Source organism: Rattus rattus, chromosome 12 (genome assembly GCF_011064425.1).
Source record: "Rattus rattus isolate New Zealand chromosome 12, Rrattus_CSIRO_v1, whole genome shotgun sequence".
In the NCBI taxonomy this organism is placed as follows: Eukaryota; Metazoa; Chordata; class Mammalia; order Rodentia; family Muridae; genus Rattus; species Rattus rattus.
Genome location: NC_046165.1, coordinates 14901817 through 14915500, shown reverse-complemented (window position 1 = coordinate 14915500; position 13684 = coordinate 14901817).

The window sequence follows — 13684 nt, the reverse complement described above, 5'->3', positions numbered from 1 at the left end:
AAATGAAGAGATTATCAATTTATAGCCATGGGGAGGGCTTAAGGAAGGATAACTTCTAATAACAGAAGAAAGGAAAGGTAGGAAGGAAGGCTTAGTATGTTATTTCAATTTAAACATTAAAAATATCAATTTAATTAAAAATAAATAAAAATGTGCAAAGCTAATACGTATAAATGTGGTGATCTTGTCTCTGAAATTCGTATAGATTTCTCGGGACTTTTATCGAAAATTTCTCATTGTTTCATTTACATTGCAATAAATAAATAAATAAAAACCACTTCAGGTGCCATGTTTCTATTTTAATTCTTAGTTTTTGAATAAAATATCCATATTCAAGATTATACATAGCAAAGATATGGATTAATGAATTAATGTTGAAATATTGGGTTCACTTGTGAAGTAAATTTACTCATGAGTAACTTTGCAAATCAGCATTGTTGATATGTTGAGATATATTAATAAAGTGACCATTATATTACAGTTTGATTCAAGTCAAATCAACACTTTATTGTATAGTACATTTTCACAACAAAGTTGCAGTATGAAGTAAGATTAGGACATTCAACATTGTTAATTCTATTAATATATCTACAAGATGCTTTATTGTATATAATTATACAACCAAAATATTCCTGAGTCAATTTAAAGGTAAAGTTATATGCAAAGGTAAAGGTATAGGTAAATTAAAGATAATCAGATTTTGTACACATTTTATAACTATCAGTTTATATTTAGAGTATTTATTCATAGAATATTAATTAATTATCTCAAAAAAATGATTACTTTGACTGATTTAAGGCCCCCTGTAGTAGAAGAATTTTACTCTGATATAATTATGTGTTTTTCATTTGTTTAAAATCTAGATTATTCAGTTATTCATAAATTATGAAAGGTTAGACTTTATTCTGAGGTATTCAATTGTGATAGTGATATTTTTACATATACTCAACTTTTAAACCTGTTTTTAAAATTCACAATGAACAGACAACAGACAAAGGATAGTATAAATGTGCAGCGGATGGATACAATTAGAGAAAAATCTTTCTGAGTGAGGTAACCAAGAAATAGAAAGATAAATATGTCCTATATTTGCTTGTATTATATATTAGTAATTCAATAAATGATAACCAAGATACAATCCACTGATACAGATACGTTATATAGAAAGGAAGGAACTAGGGTATAAAACATGGATCTTCCTGGGAAGATGAACTAGAAATCCACTTTGCAAGTGGATTTGGGGTATGTGAGACAAGAATGGGAGGATCAGGTAGAGAAAATGTAGGGAGAGACAACTAAAATTGAGGACCACTTGATAAGTTCATGGAAATGTAGTGGAAACTTCCTTAAATACATCAAAACAATTCTACAAACGTCTCCAAACACAGTCTCAGCTCACCATCTCTTGTTACCAAATGAAGCTTTCAAATTTGAGCTGTTGGCCAAAGAAGTCCACACACAACTCAGGCTACCACACAATGGATTACTTTCTACAAACTGACTGCAATGCCCCATTGCTGAATAATGGAACCAGCTGGTCAGTCAGCATGGGAACCACAACTGGGCAACTGAGGGTAATTATAAGAAAGGAAGAACGGGGGTTGGAGATTTAGCTCAGCAGTAGAGCACTTGCCTAGTGAGCGCAAGGTCCTGGGTTTGGTCCCCAGCTCCAAAAAAAAAAATCTGAAAGATAGACAAGAGACCAAAAATGCTAATATGGCAAGTTTATGGTAGACACTATCTATGTTTGACTAAGGCCATTTCCTTCAGGCTAGCAAAGTGTCTCAAGGACTTATGCATATGCAAAGGAACTTGGCAGAGGACAAGGTACTTCTTAATTTAAGAAAAAAAGAAAAAACAAAAAACAAAAAAAGACAGTTCTCCAGATGTCAGCCGACTCCTCATGCATGATTAATCATAAGCAACATGTCTGCCAAAGTTAACTCTGGAAATGCTCCCCACATGTCCTCCTGTTTTATCTATGCAAGCCAAAGCAGTCTTAACTACTACTGGTGCTGAAAACCTGTGCCTGTCTCAGGCACTTCCTCAAGAAGTATGGACCTTACCTGTCATTGGTAAATTAATCCTAACATTCATTCTGTCTTATGTTGATCCACCTCTGAGAGAATTTTATCTAGAAGAGCAGCAAATCTTATCAGTCACAGAGCAGAAAGTTGTGCCTGTCTTAGGTTGTCATCTGAAAACACAGATCTTACCCATCCTTGGCACACACATAATTGTGTATTCGTGGCCTGTCTTAGGTTGAGAAGGTTTTCAAGAAAATCTTACCTGTCATTGACTACCAACTTCTGCTAAGGAAGACACTGGAGCTTGAATTTTTGTAACTCTGCTTAGACATGTGTAAAAGCTCTGATGATTCCTCTCTAATGAACAGGTAAGAGACATGCTATAAAGGGATAATAAAGCCAAGTCTTCCTAAATCCATTAAGGGAAATGTAAACAAGCACCATGATAGCAAATCACAACCATACAACTCATTGAACATATAGAAGTAAACCTGGTGCCTACTGAGAACCTTCATCCTTACGTCCTGGTGTCTTTAGTCGAGAAAGATACTCTGCAGGGTACCAAAAGATAAATCTATACACCAATTCATCCACAAAACTATTGATCTACAGAGATATCCTGCCTGTAAAAACATGTTAGGGCAATGGTGGAACAAAGCTTCTGGGGTAACCACTAAATAACTGATCTGACTGAAGTGCCACTCCTGGATATGGAAGTTATAATAGATATTCCTTGAGTGCTCAAGAACCAGAGACCTAGGAAAAAGCCAAATACTATTGCTTTTTAAATAATGAGTAATAAAAGGATTCCTAATGACATTTTGCTATATTCATAGATCAGTCTCTTTTACAGCTATTATCAGAGGACTTTATTCCTGAACAGAAGGAAACAAAGTGAGAGAGAGAGAGAGAGAAAGAGAGAGAGAGAGAGAGAGAGAGAGAGAGAGAGAGAGAGAGAGAGAGAGATCTACATGGCATGTTTTCATCAAATTTCTTCCTACAGACCTCAGGGAAGCCCAGAAGATGAGGCAGAGGAAATGCAGAAGAGTCAGAATACATAAAGAAATCCAGGAGAAAAATGCCATCAGATCAGTTGAAGAAGGGGCATATTCGCTCACAGAAAAAAATAAAAAAAGGAAGAAAGAAACAGCAAGCATATGGCTTAAATGGGTCTATGATAGGACCTTTCAGCTTAGTGTTTTCAAGGGGACACTGACTGTATGAAAGAAGGGGTCTCTTGGCCCCCAAAATTGGTTTTCCTTGTCCAAATTCAGTGTGATGGTTTTTATCTTATTACACTTTGTTATATTTTGTTCTTATCTCTTAGAAGTCTGATCTTTTCTAACAGGATACAGAAAGGGAGAGGATCCTGCTGGGAGTGGTTTGGAAATATACTAAGAGAATTAGAGAGAGGGGAAACTTTAGACAAAAATATATATGAAAAGAATCTATTTTCAATAATAGGGGGAATAATACACCAACATAATAGGCAAAAAAAAGTCAAGTTGTGATGGGCTATCAAAAATCTCAATAATGTTAGTCATTTACTATATATGCCTTTGTACATAATTTTAAGACAAAAAAATGGTATGATAATCTATGGGAGGTTTTAGAGCTCACCTTTTTTTGAGAATTACATTTTAGTTGTCTTTTCCCTTTAATTTAGATACCAATAAAACATTTTTATAGGCTTAAACTTTTAAATATCTAATAAGAGTTCTTAAATGCTTTAACCTCCTTTCTAGAGCAATTACCAAAGTTTGGGAGAATAATGGTTAATAAGAAACACAGGATATAGACCTGTTTAGAAGTAGCTCTTTGGGGTGATACCAAACCCGAATCGGTAGTAGTAGTCCAGTCTAATCATAAATACCAAACACAAATCCGTTTCAGCTGCTTGATACAGAAGAAACTGCAAGGCACCACTGAATCGGCATGAATCAGCAGAAGCAGCAAGCAGCAGCATTTTTACTGTCTATGACATCATGTTAAAGATCAGCAGAGACCAGTAAAGCATCACCAGGTGAACAAATGCCAGTACGTTATCTCACTGTCTGTCGGGTAATATTCATATTTTTCTAAATATCACGCTCCTTCTCAAGCATCCACTCTAGCAAAACGTCACATGTCTTTTCACAGAAACAGTTTCCAGGAAAACAGCATGTTTCTGCTCTCAGCAAAACTTCCTCTCATGCATCTGCATCAAGAAAACACACTCTCATAAGACAGATTCCAGAACAGAATAACATGACACAACTGAGTCTGCAAAGAAACCAGAAATTTCCACGTCATATTCCCTTTCTGTTTAAAGAAAAAAAAAACAACTGTCTTTTACTGTAACATTAGTATCAACACAGTAAAAAGTATAAGACTCATAAACATAGAACTACATAACTTTTAAAAATAAACATCTTATGTACAATATAGTCAACAAAACAATCTTATATTTCTATCAATATAGAAAAATTCAAATAACACAACCTTATAACTTTATCAACATTCATTAATCAAACAGAACAACCTTAAAATTTGATCAGTATATATTAAGTCTTAATAAATACAATGTGTTTTGTTACAAATTGGGAAACTGTAAACTCCACATTCTAATTATATTATGAACTTAATTATGCTAAACATGAGGTTCCTATTTAGGCTGAAAACACTTGGCCAGAAAATAAATTATAAATATGCGTTTGGTTGTTTGTGCGCAAGTAATATCATGTAATTACCCACTTAAATTCACAATTCAGTTCTAGCCATATTGAGTCAACGTGCAATAACATTATGCTAGAGGCTTTTAAATATTTATATTATGCAGTCACATGAGGAATTATCATTGATGTTTATTCCGCCTCCTGAACTTTGATTATAGATAAACATAATCTACTTTTTTATTTTCATAGGCATAACTGATATTTCTCATGAAGTATATATGAAAATTTATGTCACTTTGTGTAATCTTTTGCCTATATGATTTGTCCAGTTTATTTATAACTATGTGAATGGTCATGATAAGAACTATCAACATGTTAATTAGCAATTTAAATAATTTGGATATATATTTAGTAGTAAAAATTAAATACCTCATGATAAATTTATAATTAATATTTAAGACACTACCAAACACATACATTTTTGTAAGTAAGAAGTACAGAGGCCATGTGAGTTGCAGTCATAGAGAAGCTAATATTGATCATCTCACCAGCTGGTTAATAATTTTTAGTAAATTATGTACAATACTATAGATAACATTTTGTCTCTAGTGGTCATAAGTGGATATTGTTATTGTTGTTGTTGAGTTTCTTCTTATGAGCATGTTGAACAAATTCAAGTTTGTGAATGCCTATATTAAAATTATTTTATGAGAGGAATATATAAAAATAAAAATTTCTTTATGTCTTCATTCCCATGCAAACTAATATATCAATGTCATTTTGATAACAGTTTAAGCTATTTTATACAATCATAATTGAAGTATAAAATATATTTACTTATCAATTTCTTGTTTCTGGTTATTAAAATATTTTAATCCTGTTATTTTGTAAGATGTTAAGCATATGGTTTCTATTCCACCGAAAATATGATATTTCTTTGGACATTGTTTCTTGTTATTAGTCCATAATAAATATGAAGTAACAAAATATTACTTGAAACTTTCTCTTCATAATTAGGGGCTGAAGTAGTTTTGAAACTAATATGATCATCTGAAAAATGAGTATATCCCTTTTCCCAGTGTACTCTCAGTTCCAAGTCTTTGTCCTCTGAGAGTAATATCCCTGCAAACAAACACTCTGGAAGAATTTTATGGAGCTGTCCAGGAAGTAGTCATATTTTCCAATTCATCATTTCAAATCAGAAGACTAACGTTTAAACAAGGTTTAACAATGCAACTTAGAATGTCTCCATGGAAAAATACATAAATATATTTTGGTGACATCAATATTTCCATTAAGTCTAATTAACTCATAATTAATAGGAAAAGTTCCACAGAGCAAGGAGTAGCATAAAAGCTCATCCAAGTATTTGAAAGAATGATATCAAATTACATATAAATTTATGGACTGGAGTTCAGAATATTAGTAATGAATGTATAAAACTAGAACAAGATAAATGTTTTATATCTGACAGTCAAAAATTAAAACCAGTGAAGATAGACAGCCATGAAAGCTTTACTCTCTAGATTATAAGTTGTAATATTATTGGTCAGTACGTTTTCAAATTGAGACCATTAAATAATAAAGTGTGACATCTGAAAAACAATACAAAACACAGGTTTTAAAATGATCAAGTAGCAATTTTATTTTATGGTCTTACATCCCATAAACATGTTTGTGTATTCATGGATGAAAACATATGTCAATGTATTAATCAATAATAACAATATATATAAAATTGTGCATCTAAAAATATGGCATTATCATAATAGATGCATATAACAAAAATACAGATTAAATAAATTCATACAAAATAGATAAAAAGTATATATTCTATTTCTATAGACATCAACATATATTAAACCTGAAAAACAAAAATAAATTAAAAAAAAATCTCTAAATCTTATGACTGTCCATGATAGACCATATTTATGTAGTATTCATACAAAAATTATTGTGAAATAAAGTATATATTTACTAGTGTATTATGAATGAGGAGAGTTTATGCACAGTGAAAATGTATCTGGAGGGCCATTTATTCATTTCACTTAATAAAAATATTGTGTCCATATACATCAAATGTATAATATATTTCATTGATACATTTATAATAAATGATGTCTATGCTAAATCTGTATAGTCAGTTATCAAAAGTCATTAACATAAATAACATATAAACAGATGATAAATCTAGACTACCAAATTTTCAAATAATAAGGACTAATGAAGCCAGATTAATACCAGGAAGAATAGGAAACCAAGAAGCTGGTTTACATTAAAATTTATTCATTTTATAAATGTTATTTTGATTGCCTTGACAAATTGAATTCTGAAGATACTTTAAATACATTTCTTCTTACTGATATTTGTCTTATAATATTTTGCACTTTGCTGTATTAGTGTCCATATATTCAATATCTTTTATAATTCTAAAAACATTAGCTTTCAAGTTGCATTCTAATTCAAAAATTTAAGCACGCGATCCATATCTCCAAAGTTTGACATATATATTAGTAGAATTCATTAAACAATGACATTTAGAAGTTTTTCAGTGTGTAACAATTTAATGACGCTGTTCATACAGATTGGAGTTTTTGTTCAAATCACAGGCCTGTTTCCTTATTACTGTAACAATTTAAATCATTTAGCTAAGATAGAACTGGGAACTAAGATATAAAGAAAGTTTGCGTCAAGTTTGTGGCAGCTAGCATGATATGATCTAATGATGTTAAAATTAATAAAACTGAAATGATTGTCTCACTAATTATAAAAAAATTAAAATATTTACTCTCTAAAACTATATTTGAAAATAAAACATTCTGTCATTTCATAATGAATTGTCATCTATAACTTTTCAAATTTCAGTTCCAAAGGAGTTGTGGGAACACAATTGTGTTTTATAATTTTCATTCATATACATAAAGTACAGATTGTTATTTCAATTTTATCATCTTTAATACTTTGTACTTTAATGCTGGAAAATTATATGTTAAATCTTTAACCGAATAAAGTTAATGTATCAGAAAACCAAAAGCAATGAAATTTAGAAAACATAAACACACACTAAAAATAATGAAATATTGCATTTTGTCCAGAGTAAAATAAAATAAGGGCAAAAAATTTTGTGATGTACTTTGCAATCTACAGACTTATTTTTTTTTAAATATAAAAATCTTAACAGCCTGCCTGACAGCATTTGAAAATGGGAGTTTTGCCAGACCATTAGATCTTGTAAATAGGGCTCTCAATATGAAACTGAAGGTACAATAACACAACACAGTAGAAAAAAAATTTTTTCCTTTCTTTCTAGAAATTTGTCAACAATCCAGAGAGAGTGTCCATGTATCACTCTTCCTGACAGTTTGCTTTTAGTTCCCAATTCCTGAAAAACAATTTTCTCTTCTAATTTACTTTTTGTGCCTTCTATTAATGAAGCCTAAGGATCAGTCTGGAGAGCTTTCTCTTCTACTGGTCTCAACAGCATTCTTATTAAACGTATCACCATGAAAACGATAGGGCTAGCGCTTCAAGTTCATAATATTCATAACAGTAATGTCCCTAAACATAACCTTCACTGGATGAGGACGGAGGAACCAGTGTGATTGAGCAGTGGGTATGTTTTGTAATACACAGCCGTAAATGTTCAAAGCAAAAACCCAACTGATTCACCTTAAATTTTGACTAGGTTTGTGAAAAAGATATGGATATTGTCTTCAAGAATTTTAGCAAATAACTTTTTAAAAGCATTTTGGAGGTTGGGAAAGATCAAAGCAGACATACTGTGAAAATAGATGACAATGACAGATGAGGGACAGAAGAAATTAAATGACAATGAAGAGGAGGATTAAGATAATGGTAGAGGGTGGGACAGTGTCATCTAAAACTATAGACTAATTGAAAAAGCATATGAAATCCTAGTACTTTATGAAGTAACTAGAAATATAAATTCAGTATTAATTTTTCACAGGAAGCCCCCACTTGGATTGCTATTACCACCAATAGAAACTATAAATTTTTAAATAAAAGTTACTGTGGCCAGTGGGAGATGCCTCCTTGTGAAATGTCAGTTGTGAAATACCCAATCTTCCAAACACATGAAGGCTCCTGCTATTTTTTTTTTTTTTGTTGCCCTCTGGATTGTATAGTTTATTCTATTTCTGATGATACAACAAGTTTTGGATCTAGTATTCACAGAAATAGACTGGGACTGACCTGGAAACTTCTTTCCTGCTATGTAGAGTCCATAGTGCTAGAGGGTACTATGGGGAAGGAAAGCCATCAATCATTCATTCAATCATGTGTGGACTTTGGAAGCTGCAGTTTCAACATACCAGGCAAAATATTTCAAAAGTAACAACAGAGGCATGACTGTTATGTGAATATCTAACCATGTTCTGATTTAAAGTGTACTCTACGGGCATGAAAATAAACTTGGTTTTGTAAATCTAGTCAAAAGCACAAAGCCAGAGAAGTCACAAGCCCAAGGCAGAGAATGAGTTACTGGTGGTATTCTAAGCTGACATACTGTCCACTTGTCTCACAAGTTTTTATGATTCTGTCTATAGAATTGTGCTATTCTCAGGCTTGATCATAGATGATACTTTATTTGAAGGGCAACAATTAATACAGAGTTTTATAACTGGTCAAAGTAGAGATAAGTGACTATTGATTACTTAATACTAACAAAGCACCCACACCACCCCTAAAGGATCAGGAAGCATCATAGAAGAGGTGACAATATGAGAGTATAGATGGTGATATCTGATGGGTAGAGGCTGACTATGAAATTTCATTCTGGTAAAGCCTGGGTATCACACTCACCACCTCCCAGCTGGTCTGGTTACTAGCAAAAGACAAGTCCAACAATATAAAACAAAAGAGGGGAAGGAGGTAGAAATCAACTGGCAAAAATTTGGTTAGCAAAGGTCATGGGCTGTAGACAGGGCAGCAATGCATTCTGTAAATGTATGTAACTGTCGAAATAAATTTTTTTCAAGAGATAGGTACAAGGTAATTGTTTTCTGTCACCTCTGTAGTTATCAGTATCAACACTCCAAAGAGTACAGTTCAAAACAAATTCTGATAAGTTCCTGCCTCAGTTAATAATCTTCCCCATTAATAATTTCACATGAACACAGAGCCATAAGCTATAGAAGTCCTCCACCATACATAACAGCAGAAACCACTGCTGCATTTGTAACCTGTTTTCTTCTACTTATATCATATCACATCCAGCTTCTCTCTGTGATGGTTCTGCTTGTCTGATCAAATTTGTCCTTGACTCATAAACAAACTCTTTTTTTTCTCTTTCTCTTGTTTAAAGATTTTTCTCATTTTTTTTTTTCATGGACCTCTTAGTTACTTGCAAAATCCAAATCACAATCTATAGCTTTAGGAATGAGGGCACCATTAGAATGCTGAATTATGACTGTACAATAATTATGTTCCCCATATTTCTGGTTTTGACAATTTCTTTAAATTGGAAAGGCTGATCTTTATAACATAGAAGCTTTGTGAGGGGTTAAACCCCTTTGTTTTTAAAGTCTCTCTTTTCTAGTACATAGGCAAGTTTTGGTTTTAAAAACAGACAAGGGTGAGGATGAAGTATATTATTGAAGCCTAACAATTCACTTTGTGTTTCATTCACCACCGTACAGATGACACAGCAGAAAACTCTCTGCATATACACTAAGGAATCCCACTGTCAACAAATGTGTCTTAGTTTCATTTCTCTCATTGCTGTAAAGCATATGACTGAAGACAACTTGAAAAGGGGACAGTTTAGTCAGTTTGAGAGATACAAGTCCATACTGGTGGTTTGGATGTGGAGAAGAGGGATGCATGGCAACAGGAAACTGGAAACTCACGTTGCATGAACGAAAGTATGAGGCAGAAAGAACAAACTGGAAATAGCTGAATCCTACTACCCTCCGAGCGATCCTGCCTTTAGGGTCCTACTCACTAAGACAAAGTTTTCACTGTAATACCTCTCAAAACAGCGACTCCAACAGAGAAAAGGTGTTCAAATGCCCAGGAATGGAGAATATTTTCTGTTCAAACCATCAAAAAACTGGTGCAGAACAATCCCGAAATTGCTGTACACTGTTGATTCTCTGACTCGTAAAGTGATGGTTGGCTGATAAAAACCCATTTCAAAAGTATTCTACATCATTGGCCACCAGAAAAATCAAAAGTGAAACTGCACTGCTATTCCATCTCAAATCCTATATGAGTAGCCATCATTAAAAAAAAAACAAAAAACAAAAAACAAAAAACAAAAAACAAAAAAAAAACAAAAACCCTCATACACTTCTAAAGAGTTGAGAAAGAAAGACTAAGTATTATTTGCTGGTAAGAGGGTAGACTATTTCAGTGCACAAGATTCTCAAAAACTAGAAATGGAACCCAGGTATATCTCTTCTGAGCAAATACCCTAAGAGACAATTGTTAACTTTGAAAGTTTTTGTTTTATTCACAATGGCTGAAAAATAGATTCACACTCTAAATATATGATGGAAGAATGGATAATGGAAAAGTTATATATATATATATATATATATATATATATATATATTTGGATAATGGATATATATAATGGATAATGGAAAATATATATATATTATAAATTTTAATTAGGTGTAAAGAAAAATAAATTTGCAGATATATGTGTTGTGTTTAACCTGGGGTACCAATAGAAGGCAATTTAGTAAGTATTTGTTGGGATAAGAATCACTGGGAAAAAAAAAAAAAAAAAAAAAAAAAAGAATCACTCTGGGAGAAAATGATTACCATGAAATGCATGAAGAAAAATCAGAAAGGAGGTATTTGGTGTACAAAAATTAATCAAGAGTGGATATGGAGATATTTAAAAGATGAGGTATGTGGGATTATACATTAGTCAAAGGTAGAATTGTATGAAAAATATGCTAGAAATTTACTACTTGTGAGGTAATTTAGTACATATAGTACATCTTGTGCATGTGTATGAGAGAGACAGAGACAGAGGGGAAGTAGGAAGAGAAGAAGAACTGAGTGAAATATCCTGCATATTATACATGACAATAGGAATGCCTTAGAGGTTCCAAAGGAGGAGGAGGAGGAGGAGGAGGAGGAGGAGGAGGAGGAGGAGGAGGAGGAGGAGGAGGAGGAGGAGGAGGAGTTGAGTAAAATATCCCGCACTGGATAAGTGATATTAGGAATGCCTCAGAGGTTCCAAAGACAAGACATTGCTATCTTGTTCAAGACAGAATGACAGAAATATAAAAACACTATTTACTCAAATAATGTATTGTTCTGGCATAACTTGCCAAACAAGAGTTTCTAAAGTATAAAGTCAGATACCTTCAGTTTAAGTGTATGCTGAAATTTATTTTCGCTTATAGTATGTTTCCTTTTTTTAAAAAAGATAATCTTGCTGTACTGACTGACATTAAACTTTCAACATAGCTCATTCTCTTTTCTAACTCACAACAATCTGTTTAAGCCTACTAAGTGTTAATGTTTCCATCTTGACCTACCATAAGTAAGTAAAATGGTAGAATTTGAAGGTAACCTCTTTTAATGTATATGAAATGTGTTATAAGAATATCTTTTTATGCTGTCTAATGCATAATTTATGACTTTTATTTTTGAACAAACATATTGTAAATGAAGTAAATAAATGTTTTGTGTTGTTGCAGTAAAAATAAAACGGCAAGACTGATTGCCGCGCTTACAGCTCTGCCTACTCTCTGGGGCTCCCTCTGACTAGGGTGGTTGCTCTCTCACTCGTTCTGACTCCATTCAGCCATAGTAACTAGCACCAATTTATCTCAGTGGCTCCATGCTGTCGCCAAGTATTTGCTAACCCCAGGTGGTCAGCAAGCTATTCCAGCATAGCACCTTGCTTCACTGCTTTGCTTTCACTCACAGTTCCCTTGGCGGGGGTTGTTCCCATGCCAGGCATACACATCCCAATTCCATGGCAGGCTTGGTGCATTCTGCCACTGCACCTTCTCTTGAACTCAATTCAGTCACCACAAGAAAGAAAACACCACACAATAACCTCGGATCCAATTGATAAGTTGATAAGATAAAATGGAGATTATATATTAAGAAGGTAAATTTAAGAAAACTCACCTTGTGTATAATGTACGAATTCTTATTTTATGAATCACAGTTACATGTGAAAAAATAAAAAAAATGAAAATTTTAGTTTTCTGAAATCTATAAAATTATATTTACCCCCTGCGAGATTTAAGGGAAAGATCGTATAAAGGATATGAGGGAGTGGCCATGCATTCTTTTCATATCTGTTCACAATGGTGCTTGGCCTATCGCCTCTACTCTCAGAATCAATCACCAAAGAACATTCATCCTATTTATGGTCACAGAGCAGAGTAGCATTGAATTTCTAGAACCAAGCAAGGCATCTGCGAGAAGCTTTCCTTTATATATAAAGTATCTCAGCTGACATACTTTTTTTTAATTTATTTATTTATTTATTTCATGTCATGGTGAATTAGCAGATAACCCTGTATTTCATTTTACAAAAATAACAGATGCCATATGAAGCCAAATCCCTCAAGGACACTAATTTCAAAAGACCCCATAGGAAGAGCAATAATATCAACCAACCGGACCCCAACCAGAGCTGCCAGGGACTAAACCACCGACCAATGAATGCACATGGAGGAACCCATGACTCCAGCAGCATATGCGGCAGAGGATGGCATTGTCTGGCATCAATAGGAGGAAAAGCCCTTGGTCCTGTGAAGGCTCTTTTCCTCAATGTAGGGGAATGCCAGGACGTTGAGGTTGGAGTGGGTGGGTGGGAGTGGGAGCATCCTCATAGAAGCAGGGGGAGTGGGGAGAGGGTGTGGGAGAGAGGATAAATGGATAACATTTGAAATGTAAATACATAAAATATTCAAGAGAGTTAAAATTTTAAAAATGACACCTATTTCTGCTTTTATTACTTGCATTTATGTCATAATGCTGCATAACTGAGCTTCTGCATTTCTG